This window comes from Balaenoptera borealis, assembly GCF_965194805.1.
Source record: "Balaenoptera borealis genome assembly, contig: HAP1_SCAFFOLD_1584, whole genome shotgun sequence".
Classification (NCBI taxonomy): Eukaryota; Metazoa; Chordata; class Mammalia; order Artiodactyla; family Balaenopteridae; genus Balaenoptera; species Balaenoptera borealis.
The window spans coordinates 1-14,211 of NW_028122649.1; the positions used below are offsets into that span (position 1 = coordinate 1).

At 37.3% G+C, this 14,211-nt stretch overlaps 1 long non-coding RNA gene across 1 annotated transcript; it reads right to left on the minus strand.

Moving 5' to 3' along the window:
• Positions 1 to 12,190: 12,190 nt before the first annotated feature.
• LOC309622110 lies at positions 12,191 to 14,211 on the minus strand. The gene is made up of 2 exons (XR_014240519.1): positions 13,780 to 14,211; positions 12,191 to 12,535 (listed from the first exon to the last, which is right to left on the minus strand). It is a non-coding gene; the product is annotated as an uncharacterized lncRNA (long non-coding RNA).

Here is a 14,211-nt window from a genome sequence, read left to right on the forward strand (position 1 = left end):
CCATTAGTTTATTTGATAAGTCTGTGAGTGTCTTTTTCTGTGGAAATGTGTTCATTGGTAGCAATCTTAGGATAACATGTATAAATGATATCATAGGATATTTGTCATACCCTTTTGACTTACTTAACCTTATATTATTATTTCTAGGCTCTACTGTAGTCCTGAAAACGGCATTGTTCATTTTTTTCCCGAGGCTACTATTCCATTCTGTCCATATACCACTTCTTCTTTTTCCATTCATCTGTTGGTGGACCTTTTTTTGCTTCCATGTCTTGGCTATTTTAGTATTGCTGCAGTGCACATTTGCCTGCCTCTGTCTTTCTCATTCTGGTGGTCTTAGTTTATAGGCTCAAAATGTACCCTTTCGCATCATATGGTAGCTCAATTTTTACCTTGTAAAGCAGCTCCATTCAGTTTTTGTTAGTGCTGTTACCACTTTATATCCCACCAGCATCTAGGAGTTACACAGTTCTCTAAAACCCCTTCAGCATTTAGAGTTTGTAGATTTTTGCTGATGGCCATTTGACTGGTGTGAGCTGAAACCTTTTTGGAGGTTGGATACGCATGTGGCTAATAATTCCTTATACTGAGCTTTAGGCATACCCTTTTTCTTCTTTTCCTTTTTTTGTTAAAGAGTGAATACAACTTCCCTCTTCATATTGACTTCTTGAAAAATTTCTCATGTGTTGAATTTTCTTGCCTATTCCCTACCCCAGGGCAATTTTTGAGGGCATGTGTCATTTAGACCCCTGCAGTCGTTGTGACTATTAAGCAACCATTAGCACCGGGTTTAAAACTGCTGTTGTGGGAAACAGCCACAAGGCGGCAGCATTATTACGTTCTCAACTCTTGTTACTACAGCAATAGAGTCTTCCTGGAGGTAGTGTTCCAAGGTTGTAAATTAGAGTGGAATGTGCTGGGACAAGCCCCCAGAAGTTTATGTCTCCTTACTTATGTTTGTTTATTAAATTTAATTTCTATTTCTTATCAGAGTAAATTTGATTAGAGTGTTTTGATTGTCTGGCTGTACAGAATCTGCTAAAAGACTCCTACATATGTCTGTTCATATTCGGATCCTGTTACCATGTATGTGATTACAGAATGTATATTTTAAAGGTATTGGTGATTATATAATTCATATAGTTTATCTGTTATATGTTTATATACATTTAACATAACATTAGTATATGTATGTTAACCCCATAGTCCTAATTTACCCATCCTCCCACCTTCCATTTTGGCTAACCATTAGTTTATTTGATAAGTCTGTGAGTGTCTTTTTCTGTGGAAATATGTTCATTGGTAGCAATCTTAGGATAACATGTATAAATGATATCATAGGATATTTGTCATACCCTTTTGAGTTAGTTAACCTTATATGATTATTTCTAGGCTCAACTGTAGTCCTGAAAACGGCATTGTTCATTTTTTTCCCGAGGCTACTATTCCATTCTGTCCATATACCACTTCTTCTCTGTCCATTCATCTGTTTATGGACCTTTTTTTGCTTCCACGTCTTGGCTATTTCAGTATTGCTGCAGTGCACATTTGACTGCCTGTGTCTTTCCGATTCTGATGGTCTTAGGTTATAAGCCCGAGAGTTGCCCTGCCGCATCATATGGTAGCTCAATTTCTACCTTTTCAAGCGGCTCTATTCAGTTTGCGTTAGTGCTGTTACCACTTTACATCCCAGCAGCAGATAGAAGGTACACATTTCTCTAAAACCCCTTCAGCATTTATAGTTTGTAGACTTTTTGCTGATGGCCATTTGACTGTTGTGAGCTGAAACCTTTATGGAGGTTGGATACGCATGTGGTGAATAATTCCTTATACTGACCTTTAGGCATATCCTTTTTCTTCTTTTCCTTTTTTTGTTAAAGTGTGAGTACAACTTCCCTCTTCATATTCACTTTTTGAAAAATTTCTCATGTGTTGAATTTTCTTGCCTATTCCCTACCCAAGGGCACTTTTTGAGGGCAGGTGTCATTTAGACCCCTGCAGTCGTTGTGACTATTAAGCAACCATTAGCACTGGGTTTAAAGCTGCTGTTGTGGGAAACAGCCACAAGGCGGCAGCATTATTACGTTCTCAACTCTTGTTACTAGGGCAACAGAATCTTCCTGGAGGTAGTGTTCTGAGGTTGTAAATTAGAGTGGAATGTGCTGGGACAAGCCCCCAGAAGTTTATGTCTCCTTACTTATGTTTGTTTTTTAAATTTCATTTCTATTTCTTATCAGCGTAAATTTGATTAGAGTGTTTTGATTGCCTGGCTGTACAGGATCTGCTCAATGATTCATACATATGTCTGTTCATCTTCGGGTCCTGTTACCATGTATGTGATTACAAAATGTATATTTTAAAGGTATTGGTGATTATATAATTCATACAGTTTATCTGTTATATGTTTTTATACACTTAACATACATTAGTATATGTATGTTAACCCCATAGTCCTAATTTACCCATCCTCCCACCTTTCATTTTGCTAACCATTAGTTTATTTCATAAGTCTGTGAGTGTCTTTTTCTGTGGAAATATGTTCATTGGTAGTAATCTTAGGATAACATGTATAAATATTATCATAGGATCTTTGTCGTACCCTTTTGAGTTACTTAACCTTATATGATTATTTCTAGGCTCAACTGTAGTCCTGAAAACGGCGTTGTTCATTTTTTTCCCCAGGCTACTATTCTATTTGGTACGTATACTACTTCTTCTTTGTCCATTCATCTGTTTATGAACCTTTTTTCTGCTTCCATATCTTGGCTATTTCAATATTGCTGCAGTGCTCATTTGCCTGCCTGTGTCTTTCCGATTCAGGTGGTCTTAGGTTATAGGCCCAAAGGGTGACCTGCTGCATCATATGGTAGCTCAATTTTTACCTTTTCAAGAAGCTCCATTCAGTTTGCGTTAGTGCTGTTACCACTTTACATCCCACCAGCAGCTAGAAGGTACACAGTTCTCTAAAACCCCTTCAGCATTTATAGTTTATAGACATTTTGCTGATGGAAATGACTGGTGTGAGCTGAAACCTTTTTGAATTTGAATTTGCATGTGTCTAATAATTCCTTATACTGAGCTTTAGGCATGTCCTTTTTTTTCTTTTCCTTTTTTTTTAAAGAGTGAATACAACCTCCCTCCTCTTATTGACTTCTTGAAAAATTTCTCATGTGTTGAATTTTCTTGCCTATTCCCTACCCCAGGGCATTTTTCAGGGCAGGTGTCATTTAGAGCCCTGCAGTCCTTGTGACTATTAAGCAACTATTAGTACTGTGTTTAAAGCTGCTGTTGTGGGAAACAGCCACAAGGCGGCAGCATTATTACGTTCTCAACTCTTGTTACTACGGCAACAGAGTCTTCCTGGAGGTAGTGTTCTGAGGTTGTAAATTAGAGTGGAATGTGCTGGGACAAGCCCCCAGAAGTTTATGTCTCCTTACTTATGTTTGTTTTTTAAATTTAATTTCTATTTCTTATCAGAGTAAATTTGATTAGAGTGTTTTCATTGTCTGGCTGTACAGAATCTGCTCAATGATTCATACATATGTCAGTTCATCTTCAGATGCTGTTACAATGTGTTTGTTTACAGAATGTATATTTTGAAGGTATAGGTGATTATATAATTCATATAGTTTATATGTTATATGTTTCTATACATTTAACATACATTACTATATGTATGTTAACCCCATAGTCCTAATTTACCCATCCTCCCACCTTTCATTTTGGCTAACCATTAGTTTATTTGATAAGTCTGTGAGTGTCTTTTTCTGTGCAAATATGTTCATTGGTAGCAATCTTAGGATAACATGTGTGAATGATATCATTGGATAATTGTCATACCCTTTTGACTTACTTAACCTTATATGATTATTTCTAGGCTCAACTGTAGTCCTGAAAACGGCATTGTTCATTTTTTTCCTGAGGCTACTCTTCCATTCTGTCCATATACCTCTTCTTCTTTGTCCATTCATCTGTTTATGGACTTTTTTTTTCCTTCCATGTCTTCGTATTTCAATATTGTTGCAGTGCACATTTGCCTGCATCTGTCTTTACGATTCTGGTGGTCTTAAGTTATAGGCGCAAAAGGTGCCCTGCCGCATCATATGGTAGCTCAATTTTTACCTTTTCAAGCAGCTCCATTCAGTTTGTGTTAGTGCTGTTACTACTTTACATCCCACCAGCAGCTAGAAGGTACACAGTTCTCTAACACCCCTTCAGCATTTATAGTTTGTAGACTTTTTGCTGATGGAAATGACTGGTGTGAGGTGAAACCTTTTTGAATTTGAATTTGCATGTGGCTAATAATTCCTTATACTGAGCTTTAGGCATGTCCTTTTTTCTCTTTTCCTTTTTTGAAAGAGTGAGTACAACTTCCCTCCTCTTATTGACTTCTTGAAAAATTTCTCATGTGTTGAATTTTCTTTCCTATTCCCTACCCCAGGGCATTGTTGAGGGCGTGTCTCATTTACAGCCCTGCAGTCCTTGTGACTATATAAGCAACCATTGGCACTGGGTTTAAAGCTGCTCTTGAGGGAAAGAGCCACAAGGCAGCAGCATTATTACGTTCTCATCTCTTGTTACTAGGGCAACAGACTCTTCCTGGAGGTAGTGTTCCAAGGTTGTAAATTAGAGTGGAATGTGGTGGGACAAGCCGCAGAAGTTTATGTCTCCTTACTTATGTTTGTTTTTTAAATTTAATTTCTATTTCTTATTGGGGTAAATTTGATTGGAGTGTTTTGATTGTCTGGCTGTACAGAATCTGCTCAATGATTCATGCATATGTCTGTTCATCTTCGGATCCTGTTACCATGTATGTGATTACAAAATGTATATTTTAAAGGTCTTGGTAATTATATAATTCATATACTTTATCTGTTATATGTTTATATACATTTAACATACGTTAGTATATGTATGTTAACCCCATAGTCCTAATTTACCCATCCTCCCACCTTTCATTTTGGTAACCATTAGTTTATTTGATAAGTCTGTGAGTGTCTTTTTCTGTGGAAATATGTTCATTGGTAGCAATCTTAGGATAACATGTATAAATGATATCATAGGATATTTGTCATACCCTTTTGACTTACTTAACCTTATATGATTATTTCTAGGCTCCACTGTAGTCGTAAAAACGGCATTGTTCATTTTTTTCACGAAGCTACTATTCCATATGGTACATTTACCACTTCTTCTTTGTCCATTCATCTGTTTATGGACATTTTTTTTCTTCCATGTCTTGGCTATTTCAATATTGTTTCAGTGCACATTTGCCTGCATCTGTCTTTCCGATTCTGGTGGTCTTAGGTTATAGGCCCAAAGGTGCCCTGCCGCATCATATGGTAGCTCAATTTTTACCTCTTCAAGCAGCTCGATTCAGTTTGCGTTAGTGCTGTTACCACTTTACATCCCACCAGCAGCTAGAAAGTACACAGTTCTCTAAAACCCCTTCAGCATTTATCGTTTGTAGACTTTTTGCTGATGGTCATGACCGGTGTGAGCTGCACCCTTTTTGACTTTGAATTTGCATGTGGCTAATAATTCCTTATACTGAGCTTTAGGCATGTCCTTTTTTTCTTTTCCTTTTTTTTAAAGAGTGAGTACAACTTCCCTCCTCTGATTGACTTCTTGAAAAAATTCTCATGTGTTGAATTTTCTTGCCTATTCCCTACCCCAGGGCATTTTTGAGGGCGTGTGTCATTTACAGCCCTGCAGTCCTTGTGACTATATAAGCAACCATTAGCACTGGGTTTAAAGCTGCTGTTGTGGGAAACAGCCACAAGGCGGCAGCATTATTACGTTATCAACTCTTGTTACTACAGCAATAGAGTCTTCCTGGAGGTAGTGTTCCAAGGTTGTAAATTAGAGTGGAATGTGCTGGGACAAGCCCCCAGAAGTTTATGTCTCCTTACTTATGTTTGTTTATTAAATTTAATTTCTATTTCTTATCGGAGTAAATTTGATTAGAGTGTTTTGATTGTCTGGCTGTACAGAATCTGCTAAAAGACTCCTACATATGTCTGTTCATCTTCGGATCCTGTTACCATGTATGTGATTACAGAATGTATATTTTAAAGGTATTGGTGAGTATATAATTCATATAGTTTATCTGTTATATGTTTATATACATTTAACATAACATTAGTATATGTATGTTAACCCCATAGTCCTATTTATCCATCCTCCCACCTTTCATTTTGGCTAACAATTAGTTTATTTGATAAGTCTGTGAGTGTCTTTTTCTGTGGAAATATGTTCATTGGTAGCAATCTTAGGATAACATGTATAAATGATATCATAGGATATTTGTCATACCCTTTTGACTTACTTAACCTTATATGATTATTTCTAGGCTCCACTGTAGTCGTAAAAACGGCATTGTTCATTTTTTTCGCGAAGCTACTATTCCATATGGTACATTTACCACTTCTTCTTTGTCCATTCATCTGTTTATGGACATTTTTTTTCCTTCCATGTCTTGGCTATTTCAATATTCTTTCAGTGCACATTTGCCTGCATCTGTCTTTCCGATTCTGGTGGTCTTAGGTTATAGGCCCAAAGGTGCCCTGCCGCATCATATGGTAGCTCAATTTTTACCTCTTCAAGCAGCTCGATTCAGTTTGCGTTAGTGCTGTTACCACTTTACATCCCACCAGCAGCTAGAAAGTACACAGTTCTCTAAAACCCCTTCAGCATTTATCGTTTGTAGACTTTTTGCTGATGGTCATGACCGGTGTGAGCTGCACCCTTTTTGACTTTGAATTTGCATGTGGCTAATAATTCCTTATACTGAGCTTTAGGCATGTCCTTTTTTTCTTTTCCTTTTTTTTAAAGAGTGAGTACAACTTCCCTCCTCTGATTGACTTCTTGAAAAAATTCTCATGTGTTGAATTTTCTTGCCTATTCCCTACCCCAGGGCATTTTTCAGGGCAGGTGTCATTTAGAGCACTGCAGTCCTTGTGACTATTAAGCAACCATTAGCACTGGGTTTAATGCTGCTGTTGTGGGAAACAGCCACAAGGCGGCAGCATTATTACGTTCTCATCTCTTGTTACTAGGGCAACAGAATCTTCCTGGAGGTAGTGTTCCGTGGTTGTAAATTAGAGTGGAATGTGCTGGGACGAGCCCCCAGAAGTTTATGTCTCCTTACTTATGTTTGTTTTTTAAATTTAATTCTATTTCTTTTTGGAGTAAATTTGATTAGAGTTTTTTGATTGTCTGGCTGTACAGAATCTTTTCAATGATTCCTAAATATGTCTGTTCATCTTCGGATTCTGTTACCATGTATGTGAATACAGAATGTATATTTTAAAGGTATTGGTGATTATATAATTCATATAGTTTATCTGTTATATGTTTATATGCATGTAACATACATTAGTATATTTATGTTAATCCCATAGTCCTAATTTACCCATCCTCCCCCCTTTCATTTTGGCTAACCATTAGTTTATTTCATAAGTCTGTGAGTGTCTTTTTCTGTGGAAATATGTTCATTGGTAGCAATCTTAGGATAACATGTACAAATGATATCATAGGATATTTGTCATACCCTTTTGACTTACTTAACCTTATATTATTATTTCTAGGCTCCACTGTAGTCCTGAAAACGGCATTGTTCATTTTTTTCCCGAGGCTACTATTCCATTCTGTCCATATACCACTTCTTCTCTGTCCATTCATCTGTTTATGGACCTTTTTTTGCTTCCATGTCTTGGCTATTTCAGTATTGCTGCAGTGCACATTTGACTGCCTGTGTCTTTCCGATTCTGGTGGTCTTAGGTTATAAGCCCGAGAGGTGCCCTGCCGCATCATATGGTAGCTCAATTTCTACCTTTTCAAGCGGCTCCATTCAGTTTGCGTTAGTGCTGTTACCACTTTACATCCCAGCAGCAGATAGAAGGTACACATTTCTCTAAAACACCTTCAGCATTTATAGTTTGTAGACTTTTGCTGATGGCCATTTGACTGTTGTGAGCTGAAACCTTTATGGAGGTTGGATACGCATGTGGCGAATAATTCCTTATACTGATCTTTAGGCATATCCTTTTTCTTCTTTTCCTTTTTTTGTTAAAGTGTGAGTACAACTTCCCTCTTCATATTCACTTTTTGAAAAATTTCTCATGTGTTGAATTTTCTTGCCTATTCCCTACCCAAGGGCACTTTTTGAGGGCAGGTGTCATTTAGACCCCTGCAGTCGTTGTGACTATTAAGCAACCATTAGCACTGGGTTTAAAGCTGCTGTTGTGGGAAACAGCCACAAGGCGGCAGCATTATTACGTTCTCAACTCTTGTTACTAGGGCAACAGAATCTTCCTGGAGGTAGTGTTCTGAGGTTGTAAATTAGAGTGGAATGTGCTGGGACAAGCCCCCAGAAGTTTATGTCTCCTTACTTATGTTTGTTTTTTAAATTTCATTTCTATTTCTTATCAGCGTAAATTTGATTAGAGTGTTTTGATTGCCTGGCTGTACAGGATCTGCTCAATGATTCATACATATGTCTGTTCATCTTCGGGTCCTGTTACCATGTATATGATTACAAAATGTATATTTTAAAGGTATTGGTGATTATATAATTCATACAGTTTATCTGTTATATGTTGTTATACACTTAACATACATTAGTATATGTATGTTAACCCCATAGTCCTAATTTACCCATCCTCCCACCTTTCAGTTTGCTAACCATTAGTTTATTTGATAAGTCTGTGAGTGTCTTTTTCTGTGGAAATATGTTCATTGGTAGCAATCTTAGGATAACATGTATAAATATTATCATAGGATATTTGTCGTACCCTTTTGAGTTAGTTAACCTTATATGATTATTTCTAGGCTCAACTGTAGTCCTGAAAACGGCGTTGTTCATTTTTTTCCCCAGGCTACTATTCTATTTGGTACGTATACTACTTCTTCTTTGTCCATTCATCTGTTTATGAACCTTTTTTCTGCTTCCATGTCTTGGCTATTTCAATATTGCTGCAGTGCTCATTTGCCTGCCTGTGTCTTTCCGATTCAGGTGGTCTTAGGTTATAGGCCCAAAGGGTGACCTGCTGCATCATATGGTAGCTCAATTTTTACCTTGTCAAGAAGCTCCATTCAGTTTGCGTTAGTGCTGTTACCACTTTACATCCCACCAGCAGCTAGAAGGTACACAGTTCTCTAAAACCCCTTCAGCATTTATAGTTTATAGACATTTTGCTGATGGAAATGACTGGTGTGAGCTGAAACCTTTTTGAATTTGAATTTGCATGTGTCTAATAATTCCTTATACTGAGCTTTAGGCATGTCCATTTTTTTCTTTTCCTTTTTTTTAAAGAGTGAGTACAACTTCCCTCCTCTTATTGACTTCTTGAAAAATTTCTCATGTGTTGAATTTTCTTGCCTATTCCCTACCCCAGGGCATTTTTTGAGGACAGGTGTCATTTAGAGCCCTGCAGTCCTTGTGACTATTAAGCAACTATTAGTACTGGGTTTAAAGCTGCTGTTGTGGGAAACAGCCACAAGGCCGCAGCATTATTACGTTCTCAACTCTTGTTACTACGGCAACAGAGTCTTCCTGGAGGTAGTGTTCCGAGGTTGTAAATTAGAGTGGAATGTGCTGGGACAAGCCCCCAGAAGTTTATGTCTCCTTACTTATGTTTGTTTTGTAAATTTAATTTCTATTTCTTATCAGAGTAAATTTGATTAGAGTGTTTTGATTGCCTGCCTGTACAGAATCTGCTCAATGATTCATACATATGTCTGTTCATCTTCGGGTCCTGTTACCATGTATGTGATTACAAAATGTATATTTTAAAGGTATTGGTGATTATATAATTCATACAGTTTATCTGTTATATGTTTTTATACACTTAACATACATTAGTATATGTATGTTAACCCCATAGTCCTAATTTACCCATCCTCCCACCTTTCATTTTGGCTAACCATTAGTTTATTTGATAAGTCTGTGAGTGTCTTTTTCTGTGGAAATATGTTCATTGGTAGCAATCTTAGGATAACATGTATAAATGTTTTCATAGGATATTTGTCGTACACTTTTGAGTTACTTAACCTTATATGATTATTTCTAGGCTCAACTGTAGTCCTGAAAACGGCATTGTTCATTTTTTTCCCGAGGCTACTATTCTATTTGGTACGTATACCACTTCTTCTTTGTCCATTCATCTGTTTATGAACCTTTTTTCTGCTTCCATGTCTTGGCTATTTCAATATTGCTGCAGTGCTCATTTGCCTGCCTGTGTCTTTCCGATTCAGGTGGTCTTAGGTTATAGGCCCAAAAGGTGACCTGCCGCATCATATGGTAGCTCAATTTTTATCTTTTCAAGCAGCTCCATTCAGTTTGCGTTAGTGCTGTTACCACTTTACATCCCACCAGCAGCTAGAAGGTACACAGTTCTCTAAAACCCCTTCAGCATTTATAGTTTGTAGACATTTTGCTGATGGAAACGACTGGTGTGAGCTGAAACCTTTTTGAATTTGAATTTGCATGTGTCTAATAATTCATTCTACTGAGCTTTAGGCATGTCCATTTTTTTCTTTTCCTTTTTTTTTAAAGAGTGAGTACAACTTCCCTCCTCTTATTGACTTCTTGAAAAATTTCTCATGTGTTGAATATTCTTGCCTATTCCCTACCCCAGGGCATTTTTCAGGGCAGGTGTCATTTAGAGCCCTGCAGTCCATGTGACTATTAAGCAACCATTAGCACTGGGTTTAAAGCTGCTGTTGTGGGAAAGAGCCACAAGGCGGCAGCATTATTACGTTCTCATCTCTTGTTACTAGGGCAACAGAATCTTCCTGGAGGTAGTGTTCCGAGGTTGTAAATTAGAGTGGAATGTGCTGGGACAAGCCCCCAGAAGTTTATGTCTCCTTACTTAGGTTTGTTTTTTAAATGTAATTTCTATTTCTTATCGGAGTAAATTTGATTAGAGTGTTTTGATTGTCTGGCTGTACAGAAACTGCTCAATGATTCCTACATATGTCTGTTCATCTTTGGATTCTGTTACCATGTATGTGATTACAGAATGTATATTTTAAAGGTATTGGTGATTATATAATTCATACAGTTTATCTGTTATATGTTTTTATACACTTAACATACATTAGTATATGTATGTTAACCCCATAGTCCTAGTTTACCCATCCTCCCACCTTTCATTTTGTCTAACCATTAGTTTATTTCATAAGTCTGTGAGTGTCTTTTTCTGTGGAAATATGTTCATTGGTAGCTATCTTAGTATAACATGTATAAATGTTATCATAGGATATTTGTCGTACCCTTTTGAGTTAGTTAACCTTATATGATTATTTCTAGGCTCAACTGTAGTCCTGAAAACGGCATTGTTCATTTTTTTCCCGAGGCTACTATTCTATTTGGTACGTATACCACTTCTTCTTTGTCCATTCATCTGTTTATGGACATTTTTTTTGCTTCCATGTCTTTGCTATTTCCATATTGCTGCAGTGCACATTTGACTGCCTGTGTCTTTCCGATTCTGGTAGTCTTAGGTTATAAGCCGAAGAGGTGCCCTGCCGCATCATATGGTAGCTCAATTTTTACCTTTTCAAGCAGCTCCATTCAGTTTGCGTTAGTGCTGTTACCACTTTACATCCCACCAGCAGCTAGAAGGTACACAGTTCTCTAAAACCCCTTCAGCATTTATAGTTTATAGACATTTTGCTGATGGAAATGACTGGTGTGAGCTGAAACCTTGTTGAATTTGCATTTGCATGTGTCTAATAATTCCTTATACTGAGCTTTAGGCATGTCCTTTTTTTTCTTTTCCTTTTTTTTTAAAGGGTGAGTACAACTTCCCTCCTCTTATTGACTTCTTGAAAAATTTCTCATGTGTTGAATTTTCTTGCCTATTCCCTACCCCAGGGCATTTTTCAGGGCAGGTGTCATTTAGAGCCCTGCAGTCCTTGTGACTATTAAGCAACCATTAGCACTGGGTTTAATGCTGCTGTTGTGGGAAACAGCCACAAGGCGGCAGCATTATTACGTTCTCATCTCTTGTTACTAGGGCAACAGAATCTTCCTGGAGGTAGTGTTCCGTGGTTGTAAATTAGAGTGGAATGTGCTGGGACGAGCCCCCAGAAGTTTATGTCTCCTTACTTATGTTTGTTTTTTAAATTTAATTCTATTTCTTTTTGGAGTAAATTTGATTAGAGTTTTTTGATTGTCTGGCTGTACAGAATCTGCTCAATGATTCCTACATATGTCTGTTCATCTTCGGATTCTGTTACCATGTATGTGAATACAGAATGTATATTTTAAAGGTATTGGTGATTATATAATTCATATAGTTTATCTGTTATATGTTTATATGCATGTAACATACATTAGTATATTTATGTTAATCCCATAGTCCTAATTTACCCATCCTCCCCCCTTTCATTTTGGCTAACCATTAGTTTATTTCATAAGTCTGTGAGTGTCTTTTTCTGTGGAAATATGTTCATTGGTAGCAATCTTAGGATAACATGTACAAATGATATCATAGGATATTTGTCATACCCTTTTGACTTACTTAACCTTATATTATTATTTCTAGGCTCTACTGTAGTCCTGAAAACGGCATTGTTCATTTTTTTCCCGAGGCTACTATTCCATTCTGTCCATATACCACTTCTTCTCTGTCCATTCATCTGTTTATGGACCTTTTTTTGCTTCCATGTCTTGGCTATTTCAGTATTGCTGCAGTGCACATTTGACTGCCTGTGTCTTTCCGATTCTGGTGGTCTTAGGTTATAAGCCCGAGAGGTGCCCTGCCGCATCATATGGTAGCTCAATTTCTACCTTTTCAAGCGGCTCCATTCAGTTTGCGTTAGTGCTGTTACCACTTTACATCCCAGCAGCAGATAGAAGGTACACATTTCTCTAAAACACCTTCAGCATTTATAGTTTGTAGACTTTTGCTGATGGCCATTTGACTGTTGTGAGCTGAAACCTTTATGGAGGTTGGATACGCATGTGGCGAATAATTCCTTATACTGATCTTTAGGCATATCCTTTTTCTTCTTTTCCTTTTTTTGTTAAAGTGTGAGTACAACTTCCCTCTTCATATTCACTTTTTGAAAAATTTCTCATGTGTTGAATTTTGTTGCCTATTCCCTACCCAAGGGCACTTTTTGAGGGCAGGTGTCATTTAGACCCCTGCAGTCGTTGTGACTATTAAGCAACCATTAGCACTGGGTTTAAAGCTGCTGTTGTGGGAAACAGCCACAAGGCGTCAGCATTATTACTTTCTCAACTCTTGTTACTAGGGCAACAGAATATTCATGGAGGTAGTGTTCTGAGGTTGTAAATTAGAGTGGAATGTGCTGGGACAAGCCCCCAGAAGTTTATGTCTCCTTACTTATGTTTGTTTTTTAAATTTAATTTCTATTTCTTATCAGAGTAAATTTGATTAGAGTGTTTTGATTGCCTGCCTGTACAGAATCTGCTCAATGATTCATACATATGTCTGTTCATCTTCGGGTCCTGTTACCATGTATGTGATTACAAAATGTATATTTTAAAGGTATTGGTGATTATATAATTCATACAGTTTATCTGTTATATGTTTTTATACACTTAACATACATTAGTATATGTATGTTAACCCCATAGTCCTAATTTACCCATCCTCCCACCTTTCATTTTGGCTAACCATTAGTTTATTTGATAAGTCTGTGAGTGTCTTTTTCTGTGGAAATATGTTCATTGGTAGCAATCTTAGGATAACATGTATAAATGTTTTCATAGGATATTTGTCGTACACTTTTGAGTTACTTAACCTTATATGATTATTTCTAGGCTCAACTGTAGTCCTGAAAACGGCATTGTTCATTTTTTTCCCGAGGCTACTATTCTATTTGGTACGTATACCACTTCTTCTTTGTCCATTCATCTGTTTATGAACCTTTTTTCTGCTTCCATGTCTTGGCTATTTCAATATTGCTGCAGTGCTCATTTGCCTGCCTGTGTCTTTCCGATTCAGGTGGTCTTAGGTTATAGGCCCAAAAGGTGACCTGCCGCATCATATGGTAGCTCAATTTTTATCTTTTCAAGCAGCTCCATTCAGTTTGCGTTAGTGCTGTTACCACTTTACATCCCACCAGCAGCTAGAAGGTACACAGTTCTCTAAAACCCCTTCAGCATTTATAGTTTGTAGACATTTTGCTGATGGAAACGACTGGTGTGAGCTGAAACCTTTTTGAATTTGAATT